Below are 20,685 nucleotides of genomic sequence, written 5' to 3'. Positions count from 1 at the left end.
AAAAATGAAAATAATTTAAGAATAGAATTTGGAGACTTATGTCAATATGCACAATTCCTTCAAACGGTTATAGTCCATTACAATTATTAATGCCAGAAGCATAATTCAAGGTCCCCACAGACAAAATAAATCCTTCTTGAATTTAATTTCAGAAATGGTAATTTATAATAACCATCTTTGGAAACTCTGCCATATCTGCTACAGTGGATCGGTACCCAGGAGTTCATAGCTATATCCATGATATTGCTCACCTCTGTAGCTACACCTGAATCATTTCACAAACCCCCATACAACGAGAACAGAAACTTCCATCTGCATTCTGCTGTGAAGCTAATGAAATGCTGGTTTGACTAGAAAAGCTGCCATTGTTTACTACTCCATTATTCTGTTATTCAGCTTCATCTTCTACGTAGTTCTGGGGTTTTTAAATTTATTAGATGATCAGCATCAGAAATAGTTGCTTTTTAAAAAAAATGTTCTACCTGCAGGATATTACCTTGTTCATTTTATTCGCAGTTACGGAAAAAGGAAACGTTAAAAGAAAGCATCTTCTGTGTTCAGTTTTAAGTATATGCTTGATTAATTCAGGAATCATTAGGCGAGTAATTAATTGTATACAATCTTGCTTTTTGAAAGGCCCCTAAAATGTTAAAACCATCTTTAATCCTTGAGTTCCTGAGACTAGAAGACCGGCAGTGAGAATTAATGAATCCACATAAAATGATCTCCAAGGTCATTCAGATATTACGCTGGCATTTGCTTTAAGTCTCTTTAAAAGTAGCAGAATCTCTCCGATGTTTTTGATAGTCCTTGCTGTGTCTTCAGGAGGAATTTCAGTTACTAGAAAAAAATTCTCAATTCTACTGCAGCAGTTTGAGAGAAAGCGTTCTTTTTGGAGTTAATTTCCTGTCGTGCATCGCCACGCTGTACAGAAAGTCCTTTTGATTTTATAACATCCCAGAATATTTCCAGCTCTTCATTCCCTTCGCCTATAAGCAACGGAGCTCATATAAAACGACTGCTTTCTCTAATTCTCTGCTAAAGCAATATAGCAATCTTTCTCACCTACACGTATCCTTATCAGCCGCTACAATGAACTGCTTGACAGGGGAGTCCTAGTTACTGTGGTGCGGCTGGAGCTTCTGTCGCTATTTCTCTCCTTCCCCCTTGGAATTATTGCTTGCACCTGAGTCCGCTGCTCCTCCTCCTCCTCCTCCTCCCCCTCCCCCTGCCCCCCCACCAGCCGATGCAGACGAGCCGGGCGCTGGAAAGGTGACTGGTTCCCCCGGCCCCCCGCCAATGGCCGCGCCACTGTCACTAGGTAACGGCGGCCGGGCCGGGCCGGCGGGGAAACCGAACGGAACGGAAGGGAAGGGGAGGGGGCAGGGCAGGGCGAGGGGGGGCACCGCCGCGCCCGGCCCCGGGAGGTGGCCCCGGCCCGGCCGTGGGGCTGCCCCGAGCGGCCGGAGCCCGGTCGCAGCGGGGCAGGGCGGCCGTGGCCCCCGGCGGGGAGCCCCGGGGAAAGGCGGCGGGGCCGGGGGGGGCTCGGCCCGGCGCGGGGTTAAAGGTCTCCTGAGGTGCGCGCTCGCGCAGCCGGACCCCGCCGAACGGCAAAGTCCGCTGGAGAGACACCCCCCACCCCCAAAAATCAGCATTTAAACCTGGCCCGGCCGTTTGGCTAGAGTTGTGTAGGTGATCTGAGAAACCGCCATCACCGCCTGACAACACCGTTCGGTAATTAGTAATGTGAGAGTCATTTCATGCCCACCTCTTATTTTACGACGCTAAACTTTTGCGGACAATGCATAATTGCCGTGGTTTGACACAAATTTTGCCCTGATTAAAAGGCAAAATTACAGTCCCTTAAAAATAAATTGTTTTCATACTTATGGCAGATTTATTTCAAAACTCATCTGCAACTGGTTTCAATAGCTTACCAGTTTTTAATTGCTCCAACTGACTGCAAACATCAGCTTTAATACAAACCCAACTAACTGACCTCTCTGTTCACACAAACGGATGCTGTTATTCCCTGAGTAAGGGCTCAGAAATACTGTTTATGCTTCCTAAAAATAAAACTAGCAACAGAAGTACAACCATCAAAGTTATCTTACATAGACCCTCCATACATCCTTAGACACACAGAGGAACAGCACATTTCGATATCAAAATACCAACCACGAAACAGTATTTTGGGCTGTAAATCAGCAAAATACATGTGTCAAGAATGGTATTGGAGGCTTTAACAAACTAAAGTCATTAGAAACTGCAGTGATATAAATTCTTTTAGTTCCAAGGCAAACCACAGGCAAAATTTTAATAAGCTGCTCCTGGCTTAACATCTTGTATTTTGAGTATAGCCTGGAGCAAATATTCAAGGCTGAATGACAAATCAGTAGAAATGTGAAGCAGCATAAAATGCAGCAGGGTGAGAGTGGTTTGCAATAACAGCATGTGATAATTCCAAATTCTTCCATCGAAGGATTTAGGAAAAAAATTAGATCGCTTCAATACCTCAGAACAGTAAATGGCTGCAACAACAGATCTGATGACTAAATTTAGTCCCTGAGTACAGCTTTAAGCCATAGCTATCCATGCCACGGGCAGAACAATAGGAAGCAATTTTTATTCCTCCTCTTCCCACTCCTCCTGTGGGGGAGGAGGAGGAGAACAAACGGTGTGCACAGGCACGGCAGCAACCAGTCCTTCTCTCTCCCCTCCCCGGGCCAGTTCATGGTGGGCACTGGAGAAACAAAGGGCCAAAACATGTTAAAATGGATGTTAGAAAGTCTCCAAGACAGGCAGGCACGTTAGATAAGCAAAGGTAAAGCCTACAACTAAGTGGACTGCAGAAACTACATGCTCAGTGCATTCTGCTCGATAGACTTGAATATTGGTGACCCCTAAAGCTTCCAAATGTTACGCCGACCACTGAGTCACCTTGCTCACAGGTCAGATCCAGCTTATGTACAGAGCTGCAGTGCCTCTTCCTGTGTGCTCAGAGAGCTGAACTCTGGTAACAAGCACTCACGTCAGCCAAATATTGCAGGTCTTGCACAAGAAATCCACATACTGCTAAGCAGGTAAGAGGTAACAGAAAAATCAATGGCAACCTCTGCTGGTTGGTTTTCAATGCAGGCAAAATGCTTCCCTTTCATGAATTACAATTAAAGGGACAAAGTGATTCAACAGTAAGGAAGCTTGATTTCTTAATTGGTGGGGGAAAAAAACAAAACTCCTGCAGTGAGCTGCCAGTGGCTCTATCACCTCAGCTACTCCCAGCACCCAACTCCCCGTGGCATTTTTTAAGAAGCAGCAGTGCAAACTGCAACAGACTGACAGCACTAACTTGTACTGTATTTTACGTATATTTGGAGGCAAGTGAAAATTAAAGCAGAAATCTGCATAGTTTTGTCAGGACTAGCTATTACAGACAGAATTTTACAAGATGTGGCAATGTTGGAATGTTATATCAGAGGCAGCACATTAAAAAGCTACATGGAAAAAGTTTTCTATCTGTAGATCAGACACAGTAGAGACTCTGGCACAGTTTTAAACAAAACATGCTTCAGGATTTTTTATTTATTTGCATATAAAGTAAAGGAAGTGAGAAAGAAAAAACAGTTACAATGGAAGAATTTAATGGCTGTCACTAAGGCAGTATTTTACACGGTGCGTAAATTCCATAGCTGGTTATGCCCAGCAGAAGGACCAAGCATTCTTCTTCAACCTGAATAGAAGGAGCACTTCCACACCTTTGTTACGAATTACATCAGCTAGAAACAACAGAAGTTACCATCCAAAACAGAAGGCTCACACCACCTGATCCTGCTGAATACAGGGGAGATGTGGTTGGAGCTTGAGCTTTGTGTATGAAAAGAAAGCCTGCAAAAGCAGTGGTGACATGAGTGACCCTGTAAAGAAGTGAAATAAAGCTTCTCAGACAGACAAAGTCCATACAGAGGTAGATCTAGAAGCTCCAAGCAAGGAAACAATCTATTTCTCATTTCTTCTATTCGGAAAGGAACAGGAATATTTGTTTTCTAGATTTTTTTTTTTTTTTTTTAAGGCAACAGGACTGATAGAAGCAATTCCTGCAATGCACAAAAAAGCATCTCAGGCGCATCACTCATTTCTCATTTGAGGTCTTTCAGGGCTCTCTTTGTTAAAATATTGGATGGTCAGCTGGATTAAATGGACAACGGTAACTTCTGTAAAATCTTTTTAAAAGCCATTGATTAGAGCAGGGAGATGCAGCTGAGAGTGTGGGATGAGGAACATAAGTTATTTACTTAGATGCAGACCTGAATGACAATGTTGATATGCATACCAGCTCCTTACCTCTTCTTCTGACCAACTCTTTTTTAAAAAAAGTATTATTTTTATTTATCCACTTTCTCCTTAGCCTATAGAACAAAGGCATTTCTTCAGTTTGCTTTATTTTTATCATAACTACCTCTGACATTTACTTGTCCATCACATCCTATGCTTTTAATGCCTCCAGAAAAATTCTGTTCTACAAAGCTTGCATCACAGCTTAAAGAGGGAGCGGAGGAAGAAAAATCAGTAGTTGGCTTAAAAATTCTCTGTGTGTATGTGGTTGGGGGTTTTTTGGGGTGTTTTTTTCTGGTGGTGGTTTTGTTTTGTGTTTTTTTTTTTTCTTTTTTACATCAGACTACTGTTTGAAGTTGCTCTCTGAAGTCATATTGGTGCTGTATTTAAGGTAGAAATCAGTTTGATTTGTTATGTGGAATATGAAGGCTCTTCCAAAAATCCACCCACTACAGCTGTCTATTTAAAAAACTGCCATGAAGAGCTCTAGCTTACACAGAATACACAGGAATTTTCGGCTGAGTACAGGCATGTAATATGAGATATGTATACACATATACATATAAAACCATTATTTTTGTCTCAAAATAATCTTAGACTTCTTAAACACTTTACGTTTGAAGGCACCTCTGGATATCACCTGGTCCAACACCCTGCTGAAAGCAGAGCCAACTTCAGCGTCAGGTCCGATGCCAAATTTAGGCCAGGTTGCGCTGGGTCCTACATCCAGCTGAGTTGTGAACGTCTCCAAGGACGGAGTTTTCACAGCTTGCCTGGGCCCCTGTTCCACTGATCGACCACTCTCACTGTGACTCCCTGTATCTGCTCAGATTTTTTCTTGTTGCAGTTTGTCTTCATGATGACCAAGACTAAACACACTTGGGCCAGTGGTAAAAACCCAAAAGTCTTAGTTCTCAAGGAAACTACAGTATCCTGCAGAAAGTTTAAACCCATGAAATATTTCTCCACCCAGAAGTCTCATTTATCAGTTTTGCTATCACAGATCCGTTTCCTTCCCTTCTCTCTCCCACCCCGTGGTCATAAAGAATGCCATAAATCATTTTACAATGCTATGGCCCACATACTGCAGTGACTGCAAAAAGATCAAGTGATACAAGTTACACAGCTACATTTTTGAAATGCAGATGCTCCTGTGGAGCACTTACCTCACTGTTAGAGGGAAAAATTATCCCCAAAGCCTACACAAGCCTTTTCCGTATTAGAGGCAAAAACTGAAATTGATGGCAGCATCAGAGTAGGTTCTATAAGGTGGGGAAGAAGGAAGGGGCCAGTATAATTTGGAGTGGAGGGTGAGGAGAGTTCGGGGAAGAGGCTGGAAAGGGACGTGGAATGGAGCTGATGTTCCCTCTTCCTTTTACTACTGCTCCAAGCAAGCTCTGTTTCAGCGTGCTCCTCTGCTGGACTCACAGCCCCAGTCATTTTCCACTACTGTTTCTAATGAGGCAAATATTAGCTAGTATCATATAAATGTTAGGTAATTAGGACGCTGTGATGCAGAACAAGAAATGGGCAAAAAATTGTATTTTCTTCTGTGTTGTGGTGGATCAGTAGAGAAAGATGGGCATTCACATTTGCAAGTTTATTGTGCAGTCCTTTCATACTGTTATTTAATAATTACACTGAACACTTCTAAAGTTTGAAAATTTTAAATTAGCTACTAGCATTATTCATGTATTTAATAAATATCAAGCAAGCTTTCACAGTAAATAGCTACAGTCTCCCTTTAAACATTACTACCTGTGATCTCATGGATTAGATGGTTATTTTTATGAATTTTACATTACCGAACATTTTTCTTTGGGAGGAGCTTCCCTCAAGATTATATCAATGCTCCTATAACACATGGAATTCACTTACAAGCTCAATTCAGAGCGACAAACACCAAACTTCGTGCCTCAAATCAATAGAAATAAAACACTGTCCAATAAACTATCTATCAAGAAGTTAATTTACTTCAGGGAAATGCTGTGAAGTCTAATAAATGGTGATAATTAGCATTTTTCAGGAATTAAACATAGAATTTGCATTAAAAACAGCACTTAAGCTATGTAAGGATGCTATTAGCTAACGGACCCCACATGGTAGGAAAAGCCCTAAAACGCATGAAAATGGGCAATGGAAAAATTACAAGTGTGTCTTAGGGTGGTATAAAAAGCAAAAAATTAAGGCCTACGCCCTCTGACAGGGTTGTGTTGCTGCCGCTAAAACTAATCTATCTGTCCTTAAACTAGCAGTAGCTTAAAAAAAAAAAAAAGTATTTTGGCAAAAGAATACAGGCTTACTACTACCACCCCTGCTCCAAGCATCCCGATGAAGGGCCCTGTTATTTACATCACTTTTGCTTTAGTTCCTGCTTTTGATTATGTAGCTAATGTTTAGTTAGTGCTTTGGGAAAGCATACTGACAGTCTAAAGGAATGTGCATTTCATTCAAAATTGCCCTCCTGCATTTCAAGTACCCTAACAAACCCATGTCCTATCCATGCAGCTATCCTAACATAAAACATCGCCTCTGTACATGGAACTGCATTAGAGTGAATGGAAATGAACTAGCTATTAATTACACTGCTTTCCAGAGACTATTAAAATTTTCACCTGTTAAATTACAGGACAAAAGATAGCAATTAAGAGAACTGTAAATGAAGAAATCCTGAAATACAGAGACTAGTATGAGCAGTGCAGGTATAGTATTACCCTTTCTTTTCCTGTGGGAATCACTTCTCATATTTTAAAATAATACTTAAAATATTTTAATACTGCATTCATTTAAACTTTTTAGAGGCATGTTTTGACATAGTTGTGTTTTTACTAATACTTTTGTCTTTATCAAGCCAGGAATTACATTCCATAGATATTGGTATTCTAAAAGCATATCACAACTGGGGACCGAGAAAGTGTACATTCAAAAGGATTCCAGCTGACTTGGCAGAAGCATAAGCTCAGTCAGTATTAGTAGTAATTCCATTTCAGCAGAGCTAGAATAACAGATTTTAAGGCTACTAAAAAAAAGCCCAAGCACTATCATCACCTACTTCAATTTTTCACATACTTCAAGCCAAAGAGTTCTCTTAAACTACAGCATGACCTTTTAAAGGGCAACCAATTTTGATTTAATGAGTTCAAATGATGAATAATTTATTGTAGCCTGGATTAGGAAGCCAAGTTCTAAGGCCTGTGCAAAAGCAACCAAGATACAAACACAAGGATCAAAACCATCTGCCAGCCTTTCAAAATCACAAGTTTGGATGCACCAAATAATAAAGTTGAAGTGCATGCAAATGTAACTTCCATTCTTCATTGCCTTTGAAAAACAAATACACACAGTTGCACCCAGTATTATTTCTTTAAATTCTCCCAAGAGCATCACTTCTATTTCACCCTCAAAGCATTCCTTAGAACTCAAGGCCAAGGCCACACATCCATAAGCTACTGTATGATCAACACTGCATGTGCTTCCAAACCCTTCTCCATCTCAGTACCGTATTTCTGAACATCACAACGGCAAACCTGTATGACAAAAACTCCCCACTATAACCTTTGGCAACTTTTAATCTGTGCTGAAAGCTACAACACAGAACATTCATATGCATAATTTATCTTCTCTCAAAAATAGTTTAAAACCCTTCTGAATTATCCACTTCAATTGTCTTTTCTAAAAATTGTTAACTGGCAGCTACCATTATGTGACAAATTCACAGGTGCATGTCAGAAACAGATTCAAATCCACTTTTCATGGAGGCAGCTTAGGTTAAATGGTGAAAGTACATTCTCTCAGAGCATCTAGTCTAATCTAGATGGGCTGGCTGGAAACATGTGCCTAGTCACACGGAGAATTTTTTATTTGCATTTATAATTGGCACATTCCACCCTAAACCTTTCCTTTAATAGATTTTTTAAAAATAGTGCTTCCTCAAGGATACAAGAGGTGGCTCAGAAAAACACCAAACAACTAGGATCATTTAGGGGATAAAGCCATAGCTTCAACTGTTGGTGTAGACAAAAGTCAGTTAAGAACTAAAGAGTCACTATTTGTTTCAGTGCAAGATCTAGTGAGGAGCGGGTGGTACTGACCCCAGATTGGGACTAGTAAATCCAATTTCAGTATTTCTTGAGAACAATAAAGCTGAAAGCAATTTATGTAAATTTAGAAGATTAAACAAAGTTTTACTCACTATTACTATTCTACCACTTTAGTGAAGAAACGGAAAAGAGGAACATGGAAAGGATATGGCATGAAAACTATTTATAAACTGAAGCATGGCACAATTTCTTTATGGATTTTAAGCTCTGCTTCATTTTGACCAAATTTTCCTCCCAGCTGAAACTGCTGAAGAGGTATTACTTATAGTCTCTTAAAGCACGGAGCCTGTATCGGCACACGTTTGCATCAATAACCATATATGAGAGAGGACCAGGAATAGCTTCCTTCCAAGAGCGGTCTAGGGGGGAAATTTTGCAAACAACAGCAGTTGAAGTAGACCCCTGGCTAACTCACAGATGTGGAACCCAGCAATGAGAGATGTGTGGAAAATGCTGCTAAAAGAAAGAGTTGATGATTTCTGCCGCCCCCCCCCCCCCCCATTAAAAATTAGCTAATTAAAATTTATAAAATCATCTCACATCTGATAACTGTTCAAAGAGTAATAACATCTAAATACATTCAACTTCTAATAACTCACAAATTTTGTCTTTAGTTCGATTGTATCAGATAATGAGAACATTTATATTTATAGCTAGAAATTGGCACATGTAAAATGTTATGTGAGCTGAGAAATTATTTTTTTATTTAAAAAGAAATACCAAACCTGATATTATTTGCCATCTCAAAGAAAAAAATGAAATTAAACATATACTTTATCAGCACTAAAAATAGGTTAAATATAAAGACAACATTTTCAAGAGAATCTACAAGTTCTTTTGGAAGGGACACTATCACAGAACGGTAGGGTTTGGAAGGGACCTCTGGAGATCATCTTGCCAACCCCCCTGCTTGAGAAGGCACACCTACAGCAGGGGGCACAGGAACGCGTCCAGGTGGGTTTTGAATATCTCCAGGAGAGGAGACTCCACAGCCTCTCTGGGCAGCCTGTTCCGCTGCTCTGTCACCCTCACAAGAAAGAATTTTTTTCTCATGTTGAGCTGGAACTTCCTGTGTTCCAACTTGTGCCCATTGCCCCTTGTCCTGTATTTGGGCACCACTGGAAAGAGTCCAGTCCCATTATCCTGACACCCACCCTTTAGATATTTATAAGCACGGATAAGATCCCCCCCGAGTCTTCTCCAGCCTGAACAAACCCTGGTCTCTCAGCCTTTCTTCATAAGGGAGATGCTTCAGTCCCCTGATCGTCTTGGTATCTCTCCACTGGACTTGCTCAAGCAGTTCCACATCCTTCTTGAACTGAGGGGCCCAGAACTGGACACAGTACTCCAGATGTGGCCTCACTAGGGTGGAGCAGAGGGGGAGGATAATCTCTCTCGATCTGCTGGCCACATTCCTTTTAATGCAGCCCAGGATACCGTCGGCCTTGTTGGCCACAGGGCACAGTGCTGGCTCAGGGTCAGCTTGCTGTCCACCAGCACTCCCAGGTCCTCCTCAACAGAGCCACTTTCCAGTAGGTCAGCCCCCAGCCAGTACCAGTGCATGGGGTTGTTCCTTCCCAGGTGCAGGACCTTGCACTTACTTTTGCTGAATTTCATGAGGTTCCCCTCAGCCCAGCTCTCCAGCTGTCCAGGTCTCATTGGATGGCAGCACAGCCTTCTGGTGTATCAGCCATTCCTCCCAGCTTGGTATCATCAGCGAACTTGCTGAGGTTACACTCTGTCCCTTCACCCAGGTCATTGATGAATATATTGAACAGGACTGGACCCAGCACAGACCCCTGGGGAACACCACTAGTTATCGGCCTCCAACCAGACTCCGTCCCGTTGATCACGACACTCTTAGTTCTGCTGTTGAGCCAGTTCTCTGTCCACCTCACTGTCCACTCATCCAACCCACACTTCCTTAGCTTGCCTGTGAGGATGTTATGGGAGACAGTGCTGAATGTCTTACTGAAGTCAAGATAGACAACATCCACTGCTCTCCCTTCATCAACCCAGCCAGTCACACCATTGTAGAAGGCTATCAGGTTGGTCAAGCATGATCTTACCTTGGTGAATCCATGCTGACTACTTCTGATAACCTTCTTTTCCTCTACATGCCTGGAGATGACTTCCAGGATTAACTGCTCCATCACCTTTCCAGGGATGGAGGTGAGGCTGACTGGCCTATAGTTTCCCAGGTCTTCCTTCTTGCCCTTTTTGAAGATTGGAGTGACATTTGCTTTTCTCCAGTCCTTGGGCACCCCTCCTGTCCTCCATGACCTTTCAAAGATGATGGAGAATGGCTCGGCAAGAATATCCGCCAGCTCCTTCAGCACTCACGGGTGCATCCCATCAGGTCCCATGGATTTCCAAGGTTCCAGTTTGCCTAGGGGATCTCTGACCCAATCCTCCTCAACCAAGGGGAAGTCCTCCTTTCTCCAGATGTTCCCTTTCTCTCCTCTGGGGGCTGAGATGCCTGAGGGCCAGCCTTAGCAGTAAAGACTGAAGCAAAGAAGGCATTCAGTAACTCTGCCTTCTCTACATCCTGCATCACCAGGGCCCCCTCCTTGTTCAGCAGCGGGCCCCCTATCAGGGAATACAGAAGTCAAGCTATAGATTAAGTCCAACTTCTTTCACCAATATTAAATTCACACATAAACCTTTCCCCTCCGCTCAAAATCATGGTTCAAGACTAAATGTCAATCTCTCCATTCACATATTTTTAAGATATATCACACCGAACTTCCCAAAACTCAGCATATCAGGACACTGAACTAAATACTGGCCTCTAGCTGATCGACAGTATACCTGGGAAGGGCCATACAGGAAGAAATGGAAGCACTGGGTTCTACCTGCTATATTTGCTTAGGATGCTAGTGGCCATCATCTTTATATGGCCACTGGAATTAATTTGGCTTGAAAAGGCATGCACCATGTTTCCTGCACACCCTTCTTCCCAGCATGTCTGTAACGTCTGCTGCAGAAACAAAGTGAGCGTAATTTGTTCTCATACTTTTAATGAAAGAAGATAAAGAAGGACATGACAAACATGGAGTTACTTGCTGCAAAACTTAAACAGTAATCTTTAAAGCAATCCTACAGTAAGGAACAGGAAAACAACCAAACAAAGCAGAAAGAGGAACAGCTTTCAACAGCATAAGGAAAAATGCTTCCCATATCAGCAGCAGTTGCCTATACCGTATTTATAGCCATTCCAGAAAATGAAATAAAAATATTGGAAAATACTCTAACAGTTAAGGTTTTCTAATACATTAACTACAACACATAAAAATGAAATCCCAACTGCATTTTTCTACAAAGGCTTTATACAGTGACTTACATTAATTTTTCTGTGTAAGTTATGAAAATACTCAGTAGTCAAAATACTGCCATAGAAATGGAATAAGGCTAAATTTAAAAAAAAAGTAATTTTCAGCTTATGTTCTAACCAAAGTGCTCACAGGGGAAGAGCTTTGCTACATTTCCTTTCCCCCCAAATAAGGTTCTTTATAAAACAAGGCAAAAAGTGAGGAAAATTGGTTACATTCAAAAAGCTATATTTTATTGGTATGGCAACTGATGTGCTAAAAATAAAGAAATAAAGTTGTTATGGCAACTAGAATTTTAAAGGCAGTCAAAAGTAGAATAATCAAACATTCTGCTGGCTTAAAATATAATGTCTATGACTCAATTTTCAGAAAGAGCTTCAGAGACAAGTAGTGGTTGGGTTTTTTTGGATTCTGCTCTGGAGATCACAATTAATACAAGTTTCAGAGAACTCTACTGAGTACAAGGGAGGAAATCAAGGTGAACAGAAAATCAGTCATTTGAAGTTCTCATGGTCAGTAGGAAGAAACACACATAACCTTACAGCCCTTAATTAATGTCCTGGTGATCTTACCTAGGTCCATAAAATGTATCAGCTTATTATTAAAATAAACAGCAATAGGACAGTATTTATGTCAGTCATCACAACAACTGAAAGGCACTATGTAACTAGAAGTTACTTAATGGTTTTAAATTAAGTACTGAAAAGTTAGGGAATACCAAAATTCATCTGTCTGAAGCAGCAGAGTTCTTCCCGTTTATATGTATGGAATTATAAAGACGACTATAATTACAAGATCATAACATATTTACATTTCTGATACATGCTTGATCATCATTACAGGGCTCCTAGCTATACAAGCACTTCCACAAAAATCTTAGAGCGCTCACTCACTGTCTCCCATCCAACACTTGTCAGATAGTCAACATTGCTACCTTTGTTAAAAAATAAACAGAACTATGCACTGTGAAACATTCCAAAGCGCGTACTCAGATCAGACTTAATTAATACTAAGCAAAGGATTTAACAGATACTTCAGAGAATTATGACTAGAAACAGTAACTTATACTGGAAATATTTGCACTGGAACTATGTACGTAGCATGTGCTAGAATCCCAGTGTAAGCTAATATTTTAACATAGTATGTGCCTTGTATTTTCGCTTCACTGCAGTTAATCAAGGTTCCTCCTAGTGCTACTCTGAACTCTTTTTCCAACCCATAGGAAAAGCCTCTCAGCCCAGTCCACAAGAGCTTTCAGCACACAGGAGTAGCATGGCCAAGAATACAGATCAAAGTCAGGTTCCTCCTTCACTTGTACTAAAGGGAAAAGAATCAGATTAACTCCTTATTGCAACACAAAAATCGAGAGATGTACACTGCAGATTCAAACCCACACAAGGGAGTGCAGCAAGGATAACACAGACAAATTTAAGTATATTTTTATAGTTTTGCTTCCCAGCCTCAGTATTAACCCTTGAGGCTACATCCACACTTAACTCATTTCTTCTTAAGCATCACATGAAGCGTCAGGTATTTTACCTGGAGATGCAAATAATGTAGAAAAATACATTAACTAATGGATCTATGACAAAGTCAACAGCTTCTGCAAAGGAAACTCCATGTACAACAGTCACTATACATAACTTTTCACCAGTCAGGAAAAATCTTAAGACATATGAATTTCAAGGCTTTAAATCAAAGTTTTAGAAATATTCCGTCTAATGCTTAAGCTAGGGGAGCCAGGCTGCATATTTTCAAGGTTTGTTGCTGACTCAACCAGCTACTGAAGACAAAAGACACGCTGTCCTGAGCTTGCTATGAAATTATTTTCCTCATTGTATAATATTCTAAACTTAATCAAGTGCACGGTTGCCTGAAATGTAAGTCTTCGAGTTCGAAAGAAAATATACAGCAGTCCAAGTATCACTACAGTATTAACTGACGGCTATGTAAATCTATTGCTGTCATTCAGTGTCCGGGGGTCACATATCTTGTTGTATCAGGTATAGCCATGCTGCACTGAATATATAGAAATATATATATGAAAACATATATAAAAGCATCTCAAAAGGATATTTATTGTAACATTTTCAGGTGCGTTTTATCTCTAACATGTTTTTCTGTATTTTCAATTTTTCATAAAAGAAGAATTTGAGAGCAAACATCTTCATAGAAGGGTAAAGGAAATCCTGGAAGGTATGACAACAAAGACCAAAAATGCTTTCTGAAGTGACATTTACAAATTCAGGAAAGAAAGGTCGCATCATTCCAAAAGGTACCTCGAATTCCTTTGCCAATTAGGTAACAAAAATCATACTTAGACTCCTGTGTCACATTAACCTAACTAAGGCTATCTGAAAGCTGCCTCACAAATGGCCTAACCTGTCTGTCCTTCCTGCCCTGCCCCAGCAGTGCACTCCCGCCACACCCCTTACACCACACTTAGAGATGACACAGCTACAAAGTGAATCAGTCTCATTGCTGTAACAGAGAAACGGGGGGGAAAGACGTTTTCTAAATAAAAATCTACTAATTACTGTGATGTATCAGCCTTGCAATCGCTAGATAGAGTATACTGAAGAGACAGAACACACGGTAAAAGAAACCTCTTCTGGCAAGCGTACAGCCTGAAACCGCACCCTCCGTATAAGACGATTTAGGTTTAGATTCAGGCTGCATGTTGTATTATCTACCCAAAAAAGGCTGTATTTTGCAACTGCATTGCTTTTGAGACAAACCAGCCATATGAAGACGGCTTTGTCATATTCAGCATATGATTAAAAAATGTGAAGCTCCATATCATCAATATTCGGTTGTCAGTTATTTTTTAAACTGATGAAAACTCACAAGAAAAAGATCCGTAGCTGCCAGAATATTTGGGAGTGTCCACAGAAACCTACATAAAAGATTATTAAAAACAGTATATGCACCAGCAGACTACAGTTGATCTCCTTTCGATTAGTCTCCCTCGGCAGCTGCAAATTTGCTTGCTGATTGGGGAAATTAGTCTTAATTGGTATGAGCGTACTCATGACTACAAAGGGGAAAAAACACATAACAGATACAGGCTGTAAAGAAGATCTGTAGGTCTCTCGTCTCTTCTGAAGTAATTACTGGAAAATGTACTTAACACTAGCTCACCACCTTAGAATGTCCTAAAGAACATATGAATATTGTCATTTGGGGCTTTATGATAAAGTAATACATAAATTAAGGTACCAAAAGGTATCAGAATTCACCCCTATATTAATTCCAGTTTGAATTTAAGTGATGCATTCATCACTTATGTATGCTTTTAATTGCTCTACACACAGCTCAAGCCTTTCTAGTTTTGTCACTATTTCACTATGTGAATTGCCCCTTGCTAGCTGTAGGCTGCTATGGTAAAACATGCTTTAATAAAATGTTTACCACCAGGACTGTTGTCCTGCTTAACAAAGGCATTTAAAAAGACTTTAAACGCCAACTGTGATTGTTTGGAGAAATAAAAAAAGCTAGATATAAAGTATACTTTTGGATCCTTTCATTCTCAGTCTTCAGGGTGCATTGTTTATTTTAAGAACAGCATCAGGCATTAACATATTGAAACCAGCAATTAAGAGTCAGGAGAAGGTGTTTTGCTCTCATGAATAAATGTATTTAAGATTTTTGAAACGTTAACGTTCATAAAATAGTCATAAGAAATAATGCTTATTTTAAAGCATGTCTTCTACATCTTTATCTGCATAAGCAAGTATAGGACCCCCAATTGGGCTTGTAGAGAAAGCAGTTCTCCTGATGGTTTGAAACAACCTTTCAAAAATCACACTACAGAATCTACAAGGAAGTTGACCTCAGCTTTAAATTCAGATGGAAACCATTCCAAATACAAATTACAGCTAGTAATTCAGAATTTCAGGAGACAGTAATTTTTAGATAGAGTCACTGCATTCCCCTATCCAAGCCACTTGCACATGCCAACATGGCAGTTCAGCAACCTGGTGGCACACAAATGGCCTTCTTATTTCCAAGTCTGACAGAGCCTGGCCTGAAATTCTTTTGAAGTCTAACTTTACTGTTTATTTACATGTGCAATAACAGAAATTCATTATCCTCACACAGAAGGCATTTAAAATCCAATTACTGTGATTTTCTGACTTCCAGAACGTGAACATTATATGGACAATATCACCCAATTCCCCTCATACTAACTGCTCCATTACAGTACCATACAAAACCCCATGTTTTGTCTCTTCCTCTTGCCTTCAACACCTCCAGCCCTTAAGTTATGCAGACTCCCAAATGCCAGTTATGCAACCTTTGTTTGAAAGCAGGGGATGGGTAGGAAGAAGTGAGTTTTAGATGAAAGAGTAATGCCAAGAGAAGGTTGATTGTTTAAAAATAAATAAATGCACACATTATGCTCTCAGGAATTGCAGGTCTCTTGCAACAGTCCACGTACGTAACAATTTGCTTCATCTAAGCAGTGCCCTACACTGTAACAGATAGATGCATACACACCGAATGAATACGCATTACATAAAGACAACACACACTGCAGAGAACTTCAGAAATTATCCAGTATTACTCAGCGGTGCAGAATGCCATTGTTTAAAATGTCTTCTTACTATGGCTGCTCTTTCAGCATCAGCATCGTTACTGCTACAGGACAACCGAACACCTATTAATAAACCAATATTCAAATTAAACTAGGATACCTATTAATGTTTTATCTACAAAGGAGCATCATGGATTTTTAAAACGAGCTCTGACGTGCCAAGCATTTACCAGAACTACCAGCTATTACTGCACACTCTACTGTAAAGAAATAGCAAGACACCGAGACACCCCTGCTCCATCCTAACAAAACGCTTTTTATCTGCATCAATATACATATATGCAGAGTCTATGAGACTATCAATTTTAATATCACTTCTTCCAGTGACCATCATTTAAACCTATTCAGGCTGTCATATTGATATTTTCCAATATTTTATCATTTTGTTTGAAACTATGGGCAACTGTGCTCCCCTGTTTTTGCAAATAACGGATTATAAATGCACACAGACAAAACAGAATGCAGTCTCCAAGAGGGCAAATGCAAATCTCATGTGCGCTCTGCCCTTCAGACAAATGTGTCAATTCATGTGACTTTCAGAGCCAGTAGGTCATACAGCGCCCCAATAGCCAGGAATTGTATTGCGAGTGTTATTTTAGTGCTATCATAAGTGGTTATATACGGAAAAGAAATTGCAGGAAAATTCTTAATGTGGCAGACCTTTTTATTTTTTTTCAGGGCCTGCATAAAATTATATTATTGATGTTATTTTCCACCTCAAATATAATACATGAAAGCTAAAATTAAAATGACATCAAAATAAAAATTATTAATGCATGCTACTCTTTTTTTTCCTGAAAAGAGCTGTCATTAAATTGAAGAATTTTGATGAAGAGTGAGCACAAGATTTTCCCTTTTGGGCACACAAAATTGAAAGATTTTCTCCAGATGAGCTCTAAATGAATCAAAACTTGGCAAATTAAATTCACCTTAGGGACATTTTATTTCTGAGCTTGTAAGACTAATATTAACATTTACTATGAAACTAGGTACCCTGGTACATTCATAACTAAACCAAACCTTTTATCTGAAGTCTGAATTTAAATGAAGCTATTGAAAGAATTAAAATTCAGTCAACTTGTGCTCTTCAGAGGCAATTTTTTTCACTAATTTCTAATAAGTATTTTCAGTTCATATATACTTTATTATTCCACAGTATGCAGCACCACTAAAATAATTCAACAAGTAGAAGACTATACTTGTCAGCACTAACAGCTCAACTTACACCAAGAATGAGGCATCCTATCAATCCAACAAGCATAGGATCTGACTTTTCTCTACAAACCACATCAAATTATAAAAATACCAGGAATCCACTTGCCATGAAATGGATTATCTCAGTTTAAGAGAAGAGTTAAGTAAAAATCATCCTATCCTTACCCTTTCAGAAAAGGTGGAGAAAAGTAAAGACACTGCCTATAGTGACCGAGTTTAAAAAAAAACATGAAACTGGAAAAGTTTAATATACATCTCAAAGTGATCAGTTCCTTTAGAATTATTTTGCTTAATATCTAAGTATCTCATTCAAAAAGCAATAAAACAGATATTAGTAATCTCTCTAGTCAACTGAAAAAATAGGGGTTTTTTAATAACTCATCTTTTTCTAATAGGCTCTTTTATAATAAACATGTAACTATGCCATTCTTGATATCTAATCTCCCTAAAAGTTAAGAGAGACCATTCCTAATTAGTAGAGTGAACAAATAAAGATGAAAAAAAACCCTAGAACAACAAAAATATAATAGATCAGCAATTCTGAAACTTTTTATCGCTGGGAAATTTTTTCAGTGCAAGAAGGTGGGTATGCTGTGTTTCTAGTATCTGTAACCACAGACTGGGCAAGGTACCATCTTCAAAGATTTCAGGAGGCTTTCTTGCAAAAAGCGGGTACCTTTATCATTTTCAGTAGGCTGTTTGCCAGAAGCACATGTCAAAAGAAAAGACAGCAGTCATACTGGTTTTGGCTGTAGTCCAGGACAGCAGTCTCTTCAGAAAATACGAGAATGCTTCACTTCATAGACATATTTCTGAAAAACTGGTGCAAGAAGAAACCCACCCATTGCACACTATCCTGATACTCTCACATTGTTTGTGGCCGGACTGCTTAACAGAGAGAGCTCTGACGAAAAGGGTCGCTCCCTGCTGTACTGGGCAGAGAACATACAAGTTATTCCTCACTACATAGATGCATGAACTCCCCCATTTTCAGTTTGGACAAACAGATGCAGCATTCTGAACACAAATATTTGCTATAAAAATACTCTAATATTTCAGTCCATTAACCAACCTGCTGTGGCAGCTGGTGAACAGTCATCTTTTTAATTAGACACCCTCACTGATTAATTAGTCTCAGAACACTGAGCAGTGGAACCCTGCGCAATGCCATTGGGACAAAAAAATATTGCTCTTTTCCTAGTGCTAACTTAATATCCTTTGGTATTGCTGCAAATAACAGGCTTGATTAATTTTCTACTCAAACTAAAATATCCTTCCTATATAAGTAATTCTCTCAATCCACAGCTAAACTGTTTCAACCCACCTGTTTCACTCAAATAGAAAAAAAAACAAACACAAACATGCTATCAAGGCACCCGTTTCAAAGTTAACTGCATTTAATCCTATTTGCATAGACACAGTCGCTCACTTGTAATCTCCTCCACTTTGTTTACTAACTATGCAAGCAAACTAGCAATAAAGCCAAGTAAATATTAAGTATGAAGCAAAGCAGCAAATACCTTTTCTTGTTTGAACAATCTGGGTAATTTCGAAGTGTAAAAAGTAAATACATTTCTACATTAGGTTTACATGAAAGTTGATCTTTACTTCAGTCCTTTGAGATCAGTTTGCAGATAGATACACTAAGGAAGACAGATAATTAAAGTTAATTCAATGCATGGAAGACTAATGATGAAGCTTCAACAATACTTGTTATTTTTAGCTATCGTATTTCTAACTATTACACCCTTGGGAGAAGAGATGATAGAGACATCCATTTGTAGGTCTTCTCATAGTCCTACATCTATGAAAAAGTTTCTGTTCTCAGAAAGTGCTTATAAAAATGAAATACAGCTGTTAAAGAATTTCAGGTATTTTTCTCTACTGTAGCTCTTCATTTTCTGTATAGGTTTGTAAAAGAACTGTTAAGGTCGATGCAATGACCAGCCAGCTGGAGACCCACATGTCACCTCTGCCAACAGGAACACAGGCTGGAAATGACAAACCCACCCGCAATGAGGAAACAGAGATGAAGAGCAGCAGCACTGTCTAAGATTACGCAGGCCAAAGCCAGCAAGCTTCTGAGGGAAAAGACCATACCATGAGAGCTGTTTGACTCTAATGAGTACCAAAAACTTGTCAAAAAAACCAGTTTGTTGTCACTAACCAAGAGAAACCCAAGAGATGTAGGGACAATGCTGTAGTCAGCGTACCCTGTCCTCCACGTCCCGTACAATTGAACCTGGCCACGGCAGCTGAACACCTACACCGTGGGGCTTGTGACTACATGGACAGGAGAAAATGAATGTGTAACATGACTCCCTCAGTGTATGCGACTGCTTCCATCTGCCATAATTTACTGTTCTTTTCAGCAAACAAGCACTAAAGTTTAATTTTGTATCTGGGCCTGCAAAACTTGTTGACCTGAAAGGCCTGCAGAAATCTGAAACCTCAACTTTAATTTTTTCCTTTTTGCTTTATAATGAGAGGATCTGTCATGTAGGAATCAGAAATAATAATACTGGTCCAAACAGAATGCATAAACTACATATATTAGCTCTAAATTGATTAGATTTCATCCAGCCCAACAAACAATGCAGTTGCTCCATCTACTGCAGCAATGGGATGTACTTTCATGTAATTGGTCTGTACTGCATGATAATTAGACCTCTGTGTCCTTCCTGCCAATTCCAAATTATTATATAACTGACAAATTTTTTTCATGATATGGCAATATTTAATCCCCAAATCAATGCCTCTCATATTTGCTTCAGACTTTGGAAGAATTCTTAGGATTTTCACTCTTCTGTAGAGTGGCTTGAAATGTTATTGGCCCAGATGCAAAACACTATTAGACAGTCAGCAGACAAAGCTATTTTTTGGCCAACTCTTCTGAAGCCTGACCCTTTAATTAGTTATTATCTCTAACTGTTCTGGGCACATGCTCATATTGCCAAAGGAAATTATGACAATAAACAAATAATCTTATTTTTGGTTTTCTTACAAGTCATTTGGAAGGACAGCCATTTAGTCTTTCTTTAAGACCTTCAACTCAAAGTCACCATCCATCTCAAAATGGGCAAATTCATATGCAAACTTCTATTGCTTT

The 20,685-nt window shown here is 39.6% G+C and overlaps 1 protein-coding gene and 1 long non-coding RNA gene across 3 annotated transcripts in view; one reads left to right on the top strand and one right to left on the bottom strand.

Annotated features, from left to right (window-relative positions):
- Positions 1–20,685, bottom strand: part of RABGAP1L (RAB GTPase activating protein 1 like) — a 261,437-nt gene that overhangs the window by 170,857 nt on the left and 69,895 nt on the right. The gene's annotated exons all lie outside the window — the stretch shown is intronic.
- Positions 1,251–19,644, top strand: LOC142058876 (uncharacterized). Its single transcript, XR_012661137.1, has 4 exons — positions 1,251–1,321; positions 6,962–7,034; positions 13,910–13,960; positions 19,559–19,644. It is a non-coding gene; the product is annotated as an uncharacterized LOC142058876 (long non-coding RNA).

This window comes from Phalacrocorax aristotelis, chromosome 6, assembly GCF_949628215.1.
Source record: "Phalacrocorax aristotelis chromosome 6, bGulAri2.1, whole genome shotgun sequence".
Taxonomy (NCBI): domain Eukaryota; kingdom Metazoa; phylum Chordata; class Aves; order Suliformes; family Phalacrocoracidae; genus Phalacrocorax; species Phalacrocorax aristotelis.
Note: the sequence above shows the minus strand (reverse complement) of the source record. Positions and strands in the feature narration are given on the sequence as shown.